Below are 14,581 nucleotides of genomic sequence, written 5' to 3'. Positions count from 1 at the left end.
TGGCAAGATATCTATCGAGCCCTGAATGAAAAAGGGTTTCAACCAAGGATAATATATCTGCTAGACTTTCATTCAAACTAGATGGAGGGATCAAAACCTTCTTAGACAAACAACAGTTAAAGGAGGCAACCATCACCAAACCGGCCCTGAAAGAGGTTCTAAAAGACCTCTTATAAACAAGAACATCACTATAATACTGGCAATATATTAGAGCAAACAAAAAAAATTTTTTTGAACAATGGCACTATAATACATTAAATCCATAATATCAATAAATGTCAATGGCTTAAACTCACCCATCAAAAGGCACAGAGTTGGGGGATGGATCAGAAAACATAATCCAACCATATGCTGCTTGCAAGAATCCCATCTGTCACAACAAGATAAACACAGACTTAAAGTGAAAGGATGGAAAACTATCATACAGGTTAACGGACCACAAAAAAAGGGCAGGAACAGCCATTCTCATCTCAGACACGATAGATTTTAAATTAAATAAAGTAATAAAAGATAGGCAAGGACATTACATAATGATTAGAGGATCAATCAGCCAAGAAGACTTAACAATTATTAACATCTATGCACCCAATGAGGGACCATCTAAATATGTCAAGCACCTACTGAAAGAATTTCAAAAATACATCAATAGTAATACAATAATAGTGGGAGACTTCAATACCCCACTCTCACACTTAGACAGATCAACAAAGCAGAGAACCAATAAAGATACAAGAGAATTGAATGAAGAGATTGACAGACTAGACCTCTTGGACATTTTCAGAGGCCTTCACCCCAAAAAACTGGAATACACCTTCTTTTCAAATCCACATAACTCATACTCAAGGATAGATCACGTTTGGCCACAAAGACAGCATCAATAAATTCAAGAACATTGAAATCATCCAAGTATCTTCTCAGACCACAGTGGAATAAAACTAACATTTAACAACAAACAGAAAATTATTAAAAGTCACAGAATTTGGAAACTAAACAACATACTCCTCAAGAACAACTGGGTCAGAGATTCACTCAAACAGGAAATTCAAATGTTCCTGGAAACAAATGAAAATGAAGACACAACCTATCAAAATATTTGGGACACAGCTAAAGCAGTTCTGAGAGGGAAACTTATAGCCATACAATCACATATTAAACACCAAGAAGAAGCTCAAATGAACAACCTTACTGCAAACCTCAAGGACTTAGAGGAAGAGGAACAAAGCAACCAGAAGGACAGAAATCACTAAAGTTAGAGTAGAAATAAACAACATCGAAAATAAAAGAACCATACAAAAGATCAATGAAGCCAAATGTTGGTTCTTTGAAAGATTAAACAAAATTGACAAACCCCTAGCCAGACTCACCAAACAAAAAAGAGAGAAGACTCAAATTAATAGAATTGTAAACAATGGGGGAGTCGGGCGGTAGCGCAGGGGGTTAAGTGCAGGTGGCGCAAAGCGCAAGGACCGGCGTAAGGATCCGGGTTCCAGCCCCCGGCTCCCCAACTGCAGGGGAGTCACTTCACAGGCGGTGAAGCAGGTCTGCAGGTGTCTATCTTTCTCTCCCCCCTCTGTCTTCCCTTCCTCTCTCCATTTCTCTCTGTCCTATCCAATAACAACCACATCAATAACAACAATAATAATAACTACAACAACAATAAAAAAAGACAACAAGGGCACAAAAAGGAAAATAAATAAATAAAATTTAGAAAAAAAAAAGAATTGTAAACAATGGAGGAGATATCACAACTGACACCACAGAAATCCAGAGAATCCTGCGAAACTTCTATAAAGAACTATACGCCACCAAGCTAGAGAATCTGGAAGAAATGGAACAATTCCTAGAAGCATATGCCCTTCCAAAACTGAACCAAGAAGAACTATAAAATCTAAATGTACCAATCACAGACAAAGAAATTGAAACTGTTATTAAGAACCTCACCAACAACAAAAGTCCTGGACCAGATGGCTTCACAAATGAATTCTACAAAACTTTCAGGAAACAGTACCTATACTTATTAAGCTTTTCCATAAGATTGAAGAAACAGGAATACTCCCTTCCACCTTCTATGAAGCCAACATCACCCTGATACCAAAAGCTGATAGGGACAGAACAAAAAAGGAAAACTACAGACCAATATCTCTGATGAACATAGATGCCAAAATATTAAACAAGATCTTGGCCAACCGGATACAGCAACACATCAAAAAGATTGTTCATCACGACCAAGTGGGATTCATCCCAGGAATGCAAGGCTGGTTCAACATCCGTAAGTCAATCAATGTCATTCACCACATCAATAAAAGCAAAGCCAAAAACCACATGATTATCTCAATAGATGCAGAGAAAGCCTTGGACAAAATCCAACACCCATTCATGCTCAAAACTCTACAAAAAATGGGAATAGATGGGAAATTCCTCAAGATAGTAAAGTCTATATATAGCAAACCTACAGCCAACATCATACTCAATGGACAGAAGCTGAAAGCATTCCCCATCAGATCAGGGACTAGACAGGGCTATCCATTGTCACCGTTACTCTTCAACATAGTATTGGAAGTTCTTGCCATAGCAATCAGGCAAGAGAAAGAAATCAAAGGAATACAGACTGGAAGGGAAGAAGTCAAGCTCCCACTATTTGCAGATGATATGATTGTATACATAGAAAAACCTAAAGAATCCAGCAGAAAACTACTGGAAGTTATTAGGCAATATAGCAAGGGATCAGGCTACAAAATCAATGTACAAAAATCAGTGGCATTTCTTTATGCAAACACTAAATCTGAAGAAGAAGACATCCAGAAATCACTCCCATTTACTGTCTCAGCAAAATCAATCAAATACCTAGGAATAAAGTTGACCAAAGAAGTGAAAGACTTGTATACTGAAAACTATGAGTCGCTACTCAAGGAAATAGAAACTGATACCAAGAAATGGAAAGATATCCCATGCTCATGGATTGGAAGAATAAATATCATCAAAATGAATATTCTCCCCAGAGCCATATACAAATTTAATGCAATACCCATCAAAGTTCCACCAAGCTTCTTTAAGAGAATAGAACAAACACTACAATCATTTATCTGGAACCTGAAAACACCTAGAATTGCCAAAACCGTCTTGAGGAAAAGAAACAGAAATGGAGGCATCACACGCCCAGATGTGAAACTATATTATAAAGCCATCATCATCAAAACAGCATGGTACTGGAACAAAAATAGGCACACAGACCAGTGGAACAGAATTGAAAGCCCAGAAATAAATCCCCACACCTATGGACATCTAATCTTTGATAAGGGCACACAAAGCATTAAATGGAAAAAGGAGGCTCTCTTCGATAAATGGTGCTGGGAAAACTGGGTTGTAACACGCAGAAGAATGAAATTGAACCACTTTATCTCACCAGAAACAAAAATCAACTCCAAATGGATCGAAGACCTAGATGTCAGACCAGAAACAATCAAATACTTAGAGGAAAACATTGGTAAAACACTTTCCCACCTACACCTCAAGGACATCTTTGATGAATCAAACCCAATTGCAAGGAAGACTAAAGCAGAAACAAACCCATGGGACTACATCAAATTGAAAAGCTTCTGCACAGCCAAAGAAACTATTAAACAAACAAAGAGACCCCTCACAGAATGGGAGAAGATCTTCACATGCCATACATCAGACAAGAAACTAATCACCAAAATATATAAAGAGCTCAGCAAACTTAGCACCAAAAAAGCAAATGACCCCATCCAAAAATGGGCAGAGGATATGAACAAAACATTCACCTCAGAGGAGATCCAAAAGGCTAACAAACATATGAAAAACTGCTCTAGGTCACTGATTGTCAGAGAAATGCAAATTAAGATAACACTAAGATACCACCTCACTCCTGTAAGAATGGCATACATCAAAAAGGACAGCAGCAACAAATGCTGGAGAGGTTGTGGGGACAGAGGAACCCTTTTACATTGCTGGTGGGAATGTAAATTTGTACAGCCTCTGTGGAGAGCAGTCTGGAAAACTCTCAGAAGACTAGACATGGACCTTCCATATGATCCAGTAAGTCCTCTCCTGGGGTTATACCCCAAGGACTCCATAACACCCAACCAAAAAGAGGTGTGTACTCCTATGTTCATAGCAGCACAATTCATAATAGCTAAAACCTGGAAGCAACCCAGGTGCCCAACAACAGATGAGTGGCTGAGAAAACTGTGGTATACATATATATATATATATATATATATATATATATATATATATATATATATATATATATATATATATGTATAATGGAATACTATGCAGCTATCAAGAATGATGAACCCACCCTCTCTGACCCATCTTGGTCAGAGCTAGAAGGAATTATGTTAAGTGAGCTAAATCAGAAAGATAAAGATGAGTATGGGATGATCCCACTCATCAACAGAAGTTGACTAAGAAGATCTGAAAGGGAAACTAAAAGCAGGACCTGACCAAATTGTAAGTAGGGCACCAAAGTAAAAACCCTGTGGTGAGGGGTAGACATGCATCTTTCTGGGCCAGTGGGGGGTGGGAGTGGGTGGGAGGGATGGGTCACAGTCTTTTGGTGGTGGGAATGGTGTTTATGTACACTCCTAGTAAAATGTAGTCATATAAATCACTAGTTAATTACTATGAGAGGGGGAAAATTAATTGTATGTCTCGAAGTTTTTCAAAACACAAGCTGAATCTTTTTAATATATAGGCTGTGTAATTGATATGCAGAAACACTGAGTAATGGCAACTATTACTATGTATTTCTTTAAAAATTTCAAGGTGGGGACCAGGCAATGGCGCACCTGGTAGAGTGCACACGTTACCGTGCACAATGACCCAGGTTCAAGCCCCTGGTCCCCACCTGCAGGGTGGAAACTTCACAAGAAGTGAAGCAGTACAGCAGGTCTCCCTCTCAGTCTCTTTTTCTCTCTCTCTCCCCTTCTCTTTCTCCCCCTTTCCTGTCAAATTCTGTCTCTATTCAATAAATAAATAAGTTTTTCAAGGAGCAGGTTGTTAGAAAGTATATTCTAGGGGGTTGGGCGGTGGCACAGTGGGTTAAGCGCATGTGGCGCAAAGTGCAAGGACTGGTGTAAGGATCCTGGTTCGAGCCCCTGTCTCCCCACCTTCAGGGGGGTCGCTTCACAGGCGGTGAAGCAGGTCTGCAGTTGTCTATCTTTCTCTCCCCCTCTCTGTCTTCCCCTCCTCTCTCCATTTCTCTCTGTCCTATCCAACAACAAACAACATCAACAATGGCAATAATAATAACCACAACGAGGCTACAACAACAAGGGCAACAAAGGGGGGAAAAATGGCCTCCAGGAGCGGTGGATTCATGGTGCAGGCACCGAGCCCAGCAATAACCCTGGAGAAAAATAATAATAATAATAAAAATTAAATAAAATTAAAATTAAAAAGATGACAGTTCGAGCCCCCGGCTCCCCACCTGCAGGGGAGTCGCTTCACAGGCGGTGAAGCAGGTCTGCAGGTGTCTGTCTTTCTCTCCCCCTCTCTGTCTTCCCCTCATCTCTCCATTTCTCTCTGTCCTATCCAACAACGAATAACGTCAACGATGGCAATAATAATAATAACCACGACGAGGCTACAACAACAAGGGCAACAAAAAGGGGGGGGGATGGCTTCCAGGAGTGGTGGATTCATGGTGCAGGCACCGAGCCCAGCAATAACCCTGGAGGAAAAAAATAAAAAATAAATTAAAAAAAGAAAGTATATTCTGACAATAGACAGCATGTGTGCACATAGAGCTTTAACTGTTAAATTAATATATAGGATTAAGCTATAGATTTTTCACGTTTCCCAGAAAGAAAGCCAGTCAATTCGGTTACAGGTTTCTAAGAACTGAGGATTTGAAAATAATAAAAAGTTTAAATATGAAATCCTACGACTTATCTTTACTCACTTGAAAGGATCATCTGGGCTCAGGGGAACACTGAGTAATATTAATCATCATAGACAAGTAGGAAATGTCTGCATATATCACTTATCCTTTTACTATGGAATAATATTCTGTAACATATACTTTCATTAAAAAGCAATCTGAAAGGTTTAAGATACTGAGAATGTAGTAGGTATTCAATGAATGTTTATTGAATTAAAGACCAAATTGACAATAACTGCTTCCATGTACTGACTGACAGATTTTTTAAAAATAAAGGCAGAAATTAAGAGGAAAGCAGGGTATAACAAAGGAAAGAGGTAGAGAGACACCTGCAGGTGGAGACCAGAGGCTTGGATTTAGCTCCTTACACACAGCCAGGGACACACTCAAAGAGAAGGTGTGTCACTGCCCAGTCCCTGAGCACCTTTATGCGTTCTGTTGTTGTCTCTCAGCTCCCTAACAGACAAGAAAAAAGAAATCATACACTTTTTTTTTCTTTTTAGGTCATTGAAGGATTAATGGATTGCAGTACAGATGTTGACACATAGGTACAATATCTCATCTTCAATTTTGTTTGAAGCAATTCTGTACCATAAAGCTTAGGCTGTCAGGGGTCAGGCCATGGCACACCTAGTAAAGCACACACATTACAGTGAGCAAGGACGCAAGTTCAAGCCCCTGGCCCCCACCTGTAGGGGGAAAGCTTCACAAGCAGTGGAGCAGGGTTATAAGTGTCTGTCTCTCTCTTTCTCACTCTCTTCCCCTCCCCTCTCAATTTCTTTCTGTCTCTATCCAATAATAAATAAAAATAATAAAAGCAAAGTCTCTTATCTCACAATATCAGGCCACTTATTTAAAAAATGAGGGGGCCAGGCAGTGGCATACCTTGTTAAGCGCTCACATTACAGTACACAAGGACCCAGGTTCAAACCCCTGACCCCTACCTACAGGGGAAAAGCTTAATGAGTGGTGGAGAAGGGCTGCAGATATCTCTCTGTCTCTCTCCCTCTCTATCTCCTCCTCTCCTCTCATTTTCTCTCTCTATCCAATAACAAATAAGTAAATAAAATAAAATAATAAAAAGATTTAAAATATTTAAAAATAAATGAGTTGAAATCTGAGCAGAAAAATTCCTGTGAATCTACTTTCTCCTCTCTCCTCTTCCCCTCTCCAACTTTGTAAAAAGAAAGGAAGGAAGGAAGAAGAGAGAGAGAGAGAGGGAAAGCTTAGGCTGCCGATGTATATCCCTAACAATTTATCTAAGGCAGCTAGTAATTTTTACATCAGATTCCAACCTTGGTTTAACTTCAAGTGCATGTTGTTTTTGCCATCCTCAGCTGCCTGCCAAATCTTACAATGAAAATCTTAGTCTCCCAATTATGAATCTGATAACTTCCTAGGAGAAAAAAAAAAGGCAAACTTTAAAGAAAAAGCATGGGGAGGGGCTGGGCGGTAGTGCAGCGGGTTAATTGCACATGGCACAGAGCGCAAGGACCAGTGTAAGGATCCCGGTTTGAGCCTATAGCTCCCCACCTGCAGGGCAGTTGCTTTGCAAGCTGTGAAGCAGGTCTACAGGTATCTTTCTCTCCTCCTCTCTGTATTCCCCTCCTCTCTCGATTTCTCTCTGTCCTATCCAACAACAACAACAGCTATTACATCAATAATAATAACCAATAACCACAACAAGGACAACAAAGTAGGGAAAATAGCCTCCAGAAAGCACAGAAGCAGTGTATTCGTGGTGCTGGCACCGAGACCCAGTAATAACCCTAGAGGCAAAAAAAAAAAAAGGAAGGAAGAAAGAAAGAAAGAAAGAAAGAAAGAAAGAAAGAAAGAAAGAAAGAAAGAAAGGAAGAAAAGAAAGGAAGGGAAAAGCATGAAGTGTGCTCATCTCTTGAATAAATAGAGGTTTCAATTTTTTAAAAAATTGAAAGCAAAAAAACATATATATAGTAAAACTTTTACTTGCAATAAGTTAGTCTCAGTTATATCACACGTCTGTCTTGCTCTGTTGCTTCATATGAATGAGTTACTACCTCAAACTAATTAGAACACTGGCCGCAAGTATAACTTGGCAATTTGATTACTTACTAATTTGAATGAAACAAATACCACAAAGTGTACATGAAAACTGAATGTATAAATCAAAAAAGTTCTCCAATTTTAATAAGTCATATATTTTAGGAGATAAGCCACAGAAGTTAATTTATATGCCAATTAAGAAAGTTATAATCATAAACAATTTTTCTGTGCCTGGAATAAAATTTAATCAAAGATCATTTCCTTTTCATCTATGCAAAAAATAATAACTTATTTGTGTAATCATTACTAAGAATTTGAAAAATAAAAAATATAAGAACTCATGAAGTGGGGTCTGGGCAGTGGTGCATCTGGTGAAGAGTTCACATTACCATGGCAAGAACCTGGGTTCAAGTCCACAGCTCCCCACCTGCAGGGGGAAGCTTCACAAGTGGTAAAGCAAGTCCTACAGGTGCCTCTCTGTCTCTCTTCTTTATCTCCCTCTTCTCCTCTCAAATTCTCTCTAACCTATCAAAGAAAAAAAAAAGAGGGGGCTGGGCAGTGGCACACCTGGTTAAGTGCACATAGTACTAAGCACAAGGACCTGGGTTTGAGACTCCACTCCTCACCTGCAGTGCTCGCAGCAGAGGGGTCCACGGGTGTCTATCTTTCTCACTCCCTTTTTTTTTTGTTTAAGCAGAGCACTGCTCAGCACTGGTTTATGGTGGTATGGGGGATTGAGCCTGGGACTTTGGAGCCTCAGGCATGAGAGTCTCTTTGCATAACCACTATGCTATCTATCCCTGCCCTCTCACCCCCCCATCCCTCCTCTTCTCTCAGTTTCTTTCTGCTCTATCCAAGAAAACATGGAAAAAACTGGCCACCAGGAGCAGTGGATTCATAGAGCAGGCACAGAGCCCTAGAGATAACCCTGGAGGCAAAGAGAAAGAGAGCGAGAGAGAAGAGGAAAGGAAGAGGAAGAGGAAGAGGAAAAATGGCCTTTGAGAGGAGTAGATTCATCATGCAGGCACTGAATCCCAGTGATAACTAGTAGCATTTAACAAAAAGAAGGAAGAGGAGGAGGAGAATTCTTTATGGAATAGGGTGATACTTTGCACTGACTAGTAATGTAACATGAACAATCCTTCAAGCTCTGCCTTGGGTTTTCTGCTAATGAGAAATAGGTACCAGGGCCAGGGAGGGGGGCTCAGTGGTAGAGCTCATATCTTGCATGTGTGAGTGCTTGGGGTTCACGCACAACTATAATAATAGTAACAATTACAATAAATAGGTACCAGCTTTGCTCTTGAAATATCACCTGTCAGGCCAATGAAAGATAAAGATGCATAAGTTTCCACGTCTCACAGAACACAGTGAATGATTAAATATACTGCTTTTATCATTTTATTGGGGGGTTAGTGATTTACAGTCCCATTGTTAACACATGGGTACAGTTTCTCATCACCCCACGATCGGTGTCTGCAAAACACTCCCACCCCAACTTAGATCCTTTCACACCATCTTGTGCCAGGACCCCAGAGGCCTCTCTGCCCCCACGCTCCCCTTCCCCAGAGCCCTTTGCTTTGGTACAATACACCACACCCAGTCCAAGCTTCCCTTTGTGTTTCCCCTTTCTGTCCCTATCTCTTACATTTCACTTATAAGTGAGATTATCCAGTATTTACACTACTTTATTGGGGCAGGGGCTTATTTCACTTACCATGATTCCTTCAAGTTCTTTCCAAGATGAAGCAAAGTAGATAAGTTCATCAATTTTAATAGCTGAGTAGTATTCCATTATGTATATATATACCATACCTTTCTTTAAAAAATAATAATAATAACTTTGTGGTCTGGGAGATGGCACAGTGGATAAGGCATTGGACTCTCAAGCATGAGGTCCTGAGTTCAGTCCCCGGCAGCACATGTACCAGAGTGATATCTGGTTCTTTCTCTCTCTCCTATCATTTCTCATGAATCAATAAATAAAATAAAATAAAATAACTTTATTTACTTGATAGAGACAGCCAGAAATCGATATGGTAGGGTGAGACAGAGCAGGGGAGAGTCAGAGAGACACCTGCAACACTACTTCACCACTTGTGAGGCTTTCCCCTTGCGGGTGGAGACTGGGGGCTCGAACCCAGGTCCTCGAGCATTGTAACATGTGCACTCAACCAGGAGCACCACCACCCAGCCCCTATACCATAACTTTCTTAACCACTAGTCTGTTGTTGGACATCTTGGTTGCTTAAACCTAGTACATTTAATTGATCACATCCAGACTTTCCAAAATGATGCCAGATTTCTTTTTTAAAAAATTTTATTTATTTATAAAAAGGAAACACTGACAAAACCATAGGATAAGAGGGGTACAACTCCACACAATTCCCACCACCAGAACTCTGTATCCCATCCTCTCCCTCGATAGCTTTCCCATTCTTTAACCCTCTGGGAGTATGGACCCAGGATCATTGTGGGATGCAGAAGGTGGAAAGTCTGGCTTCTGTAAGCTATTTGCCCCAGATGAGGATATGATGCAACCAGCCAACACCCATGTCCAGCAGAGAAGCCATATCTCTTTCTTCTGTGCCCCCAAAAGATCTTTGGTCCATTCTCCCAGCCTGAGGAAATGTTAGGGGAAAATGACAGAGAGCTCTGAACTCTGATTCCATCAGGGTCAGAAATGTTTGTCACAAGGAATTTTTGTTTTTACACTACCACTGAAAGAGAAGAGAATCTGGAACCAGGGGATAGCTCGCCTGGTGGACCTCACACTTTCCTATGCACACGGACCTAGTTTCAAGTCCACACCCATCACAAGGGATCATTTTCATACAGGAAGTTGCACAAGTGGTGGAGTCCTGATGTGGTATCTCTCTTTATCCCTCTCCCTCCATCTATCTCTCTGCCTCTCTGTCTCTCCCACTCAAACACACACAGAGAGAGAGAGAGAAAAATCTGCCTGAGACAGTGGAATCATGTAGGTACAGAGCCCTACCAACAGCTGTGGTGAATGATGAGGGAGGAAACACCCAAACCAAAACAGCAGCCATCTTCATTTATATCCTCTCGGGGCTTGTTTTTCATGCATTCTGTTATTGTGGCCCAGGAAGTGCAGGGGGTGGAGCATCAGGCTTGTATGTATGAATGAGGCCTCAAACTGGATTTCCAGTATCGCATATGCCAGAGTGCTGTTCAGGTTCTCCCTTTCACAAGTGTGTGTACTCTTGTGGATTCTCTCTCTCTCTCTCCAATAAATAAAAGAATCCATCTTAAAAATATTTATTGTGTAGTCTCATAGGTTTATGCTTGCCTTAGTCTTCTTTGTAATTGGATTTGTTTCATTGAAGATGTCTTTAAAATTTATGCGGAAAAGAGTTATGCCAATATTTTCCTCTAAGTATCTGATAGTTTCTAGTCTAACATCCAAGTCCTTGATCCACTTGGAATTTTATTTTTTTTATTTTTTATTTAAGAAAGGACTAATTAACCAAACCATAGGGTAGGAGGGGTACAACTCCACACAATTCCCACCACCCAATCTCCATATCCCACCCCCTCCCCTGATAGCTTTCCCATTCTTCTCTAGCCCTCTGGGAGCATGGACCCAGGGTCATTGTGGGTTGCAGAAGGAATTTAATTTTGTATTTGGTGAAATATAGTGGTTCAGTTTCATTCTTCTGCATGTTTCAAAACATTTTTTCCAACACCATTTGTTGAAGAGACTCTGTTTTCCCCATTTAATAGTCTGGGCACCTTTGTCAAAGATAAGATGTCCATAGGTGTGGGGGCTTACTTCTAGGCTCTCAATACTATTCCACTGGTCAGTGTGTCTATTCATGTTCCAGTACCAAGCAGTTTTGATGACAATGGCCCTATAATACAATTTGAGATATGGGACTGTGATGCCTCCAGTTCTGTTCTTTCTTCTCAAGATTGTTATGGCAATTCTAGGTCTTTTCTGGTTCCAGATAAACATTTGTAGCATTTGTTCTATTCTCCTAAAAATGTGCTTGGGATATTGACGGGGATACATTAAATTAAAAAGCTTCTGCACAGCAAAAAAAAAAAAAACCACTACCCAAACCGAGAGACCCCGCACAGAATGGGAGAAGATCTTTACATGCCATACATCAGACAAGAATTTAATAACCAACATATATAAAGAGCTTGCCAAACTCAACAAGACAACAAATGAACCATCCAAAAATGGGGGGAGGACATGGACAGAATATTCACCACAGAAGACATCCAAAAGGCCAAGAAACACATGAAAAAATGCTCCAAGTCTTTGATTGTCAGAGGAATGCAAATAAAGACAACAATGAGATACCACTCCACTCCTGTAAGAATGTCATACATCAGAAAAGGTAACAGCAGCAAATGCTGGAGAGGGTGTGGGGTCAAAGGAACCCTCCTACACTGCTGGTGGGAATGTCAATTGGTCCAACCTCTGTGGAGAACAGTCTGGAGAACTCTCAGAAGGCTAGAAATGGACTTACCCTATGATCCTGCAATTCCTCTCCTGGGAATATATTCTAAGGAACCCAACACACCCATCCAAAAAGATCTGTGTACACATATGTTCTTGGCAGCACAATTTGTAATAGCCAAAACCTGGAAGCAACCCAGGTGTCCAACAACAGATGAGTGGCTGAGCAAGTTGTGGTATATATACATAATGGAATACTACACAGCTATTAAAAATGGTGACTTCACCGTTTTCAGCCGATCTTGGATGGACCTTGAAAAATTCATGTTAAGTGAAATAAGTCAGAAACAGAAGGGTGAATATGGGATGATCTCACTCTCAGGCAGAAGTTGAAAAATGAGATCAGAAGAGCAAACACAAGTAGAACCTGAACTGGAATTGATGTATTGCACCAAAGTAAAAGACTCTGAGATGGGGGGGGGGGAATACAGGTCCAAGAAGGATGACAGAGGACCTAGTGGGGGTTGTATTGTTATCTGGAAAACTGAGAACTGTTATACACGTACAAACTATTGTATTTAATGTCGAATGTAAAACATTAATTCCCCAATAAAGAAATATATATATTGTGGGGTCAGATGGTGGCACACCTATTTCAGCACACATGTTGCAGGGCACAATGACCCAGGTTCAAGCCCCCAGTCCGCACCTGCAGGAGGGAAAGCTTCAAGAGTGGTAAAGCAAGGCTGCAGGTGTCTCTGTTTCTCTCCTTCTCTAACCCCCATTCCTCTCAATTTCTGGCTGTTTCTATCCAATAAATAAAGACAATGAAGAAAAAGAAAAAAATGTATTGCATCCCAGCAGGAACATATTATATATGTATATAATTTCTCTCTGTCTGTCCTATCCAATAAAATGGAAAAAGTGGCCACCAGGAGCAATGGATTCATAGTGCAGGCACTAAGCCCCAGCGATAACCCTAGAGGCAAAAGAAAAAAAATTAAGTTTTCTTTTGCATAAAATATGTCAAGGAGAATGTTTTACACTAGTATTTATAGCCATCTTATCTTTACAAATCACTATGTTATTTCAACATATGGATGTAGCATAATTTGCCTAACCCCACAGACTATCACATCACTTGCTTGCAATTTTCTATTACAACAAACAATGATGTAATAAGCATTCCGGTACTCACATCGTTATGCAGACACTTAAGTATATCGGAAGATAAATACCTAGATGTATATCCTTTTTTTGGCGATGTTTTGTAATTAATGGCATAGCACTCATTCAGTTTTGCAACCTAAATATTTCCTATTGAATTTTCCAAGACAGTAAACGTGTTCTATTTTTCTAGAAAACATGGCAGTGTGGACTCCCTGTGGTGGGCAGGGGCTCCTGCCCAGGTCCTTATGCATGGGAAAGTGTGGTATCTCCCAGGTGAGCTATTCCTCACCTTCTCAGTGATGATAGATTTATGGTAGCTGGGACGCCATTGGTGTTCGTTTGTTTGGTTGGGTGGGTGGGTGGTTTTTCCCCAAAACATTCCTTAGTGGTTCTGTAATTTAAAATGGAAGATGATGGAAAACGGATGCATAGGCAGTCTCTAAGATCTAGATTTTGGTAGTTCATGATTTTCTTATTATGAAGGTATACTCCATCTTCCCTCCACTAAACAATTCTATATTTCCAAACTATCACACTGATGCTGTGGAACAGATCAACAGGATTTTCATGTCTAGCTGAAGAATAACAATATTGCCATCCCAAGGCCTAGACTTTCACAACACTTCAAAGAAGGTTTAAACAGAGGGGGGAATAAATCAATATAACCAATAGCTGACTTTAAGAATTTGATATGTTAACAGTCATATAAAATTCATCTCCTTGATTTTAAGTAACTTTACAGAACAACATATTGCATAATCCTTTCTTTCGTGACTTAGAAGAACTCTTAAATTGTAGTTCCTTAAAACTTAGAAGCAGGGGGTCGGGCGGTAGCCCAGCCGGTTAAGTGCACGTGGCGCAAAGCGCAAGGACCCAGGCAACGATCCTGGTTCCAGCCCCCAGCTCCCCACCTGTAGGTGAGTCGCTTCACAAGCGGTGAAGCAGGTTTGCCTTTCTCTCCCCCTGTCTGTCTTCCCCTCCTCTCTCTATTTCCCTCTGTCCTATCCAACAACGAACGACATCAACAACAACAATAATGACCACCACAA

The sequence above is a fragment of the Erinaceus europaeus genome, chromosome 15, assembly GCF_950295315.1.
Source record: "Erinaceus europaeus chromosome 15, mEriEur2.1, whole genome shotgun sequence".
Classification (NCBI taxonomy): Eukaryota; Metazoa; Chordata; class Mammalia; order Eulipotyphla; family Erinaceidae; genus Erinaceus; species Erinaceus europaeus.
This window is presented reverse-complemented; position numbering follows the sequence as displayed.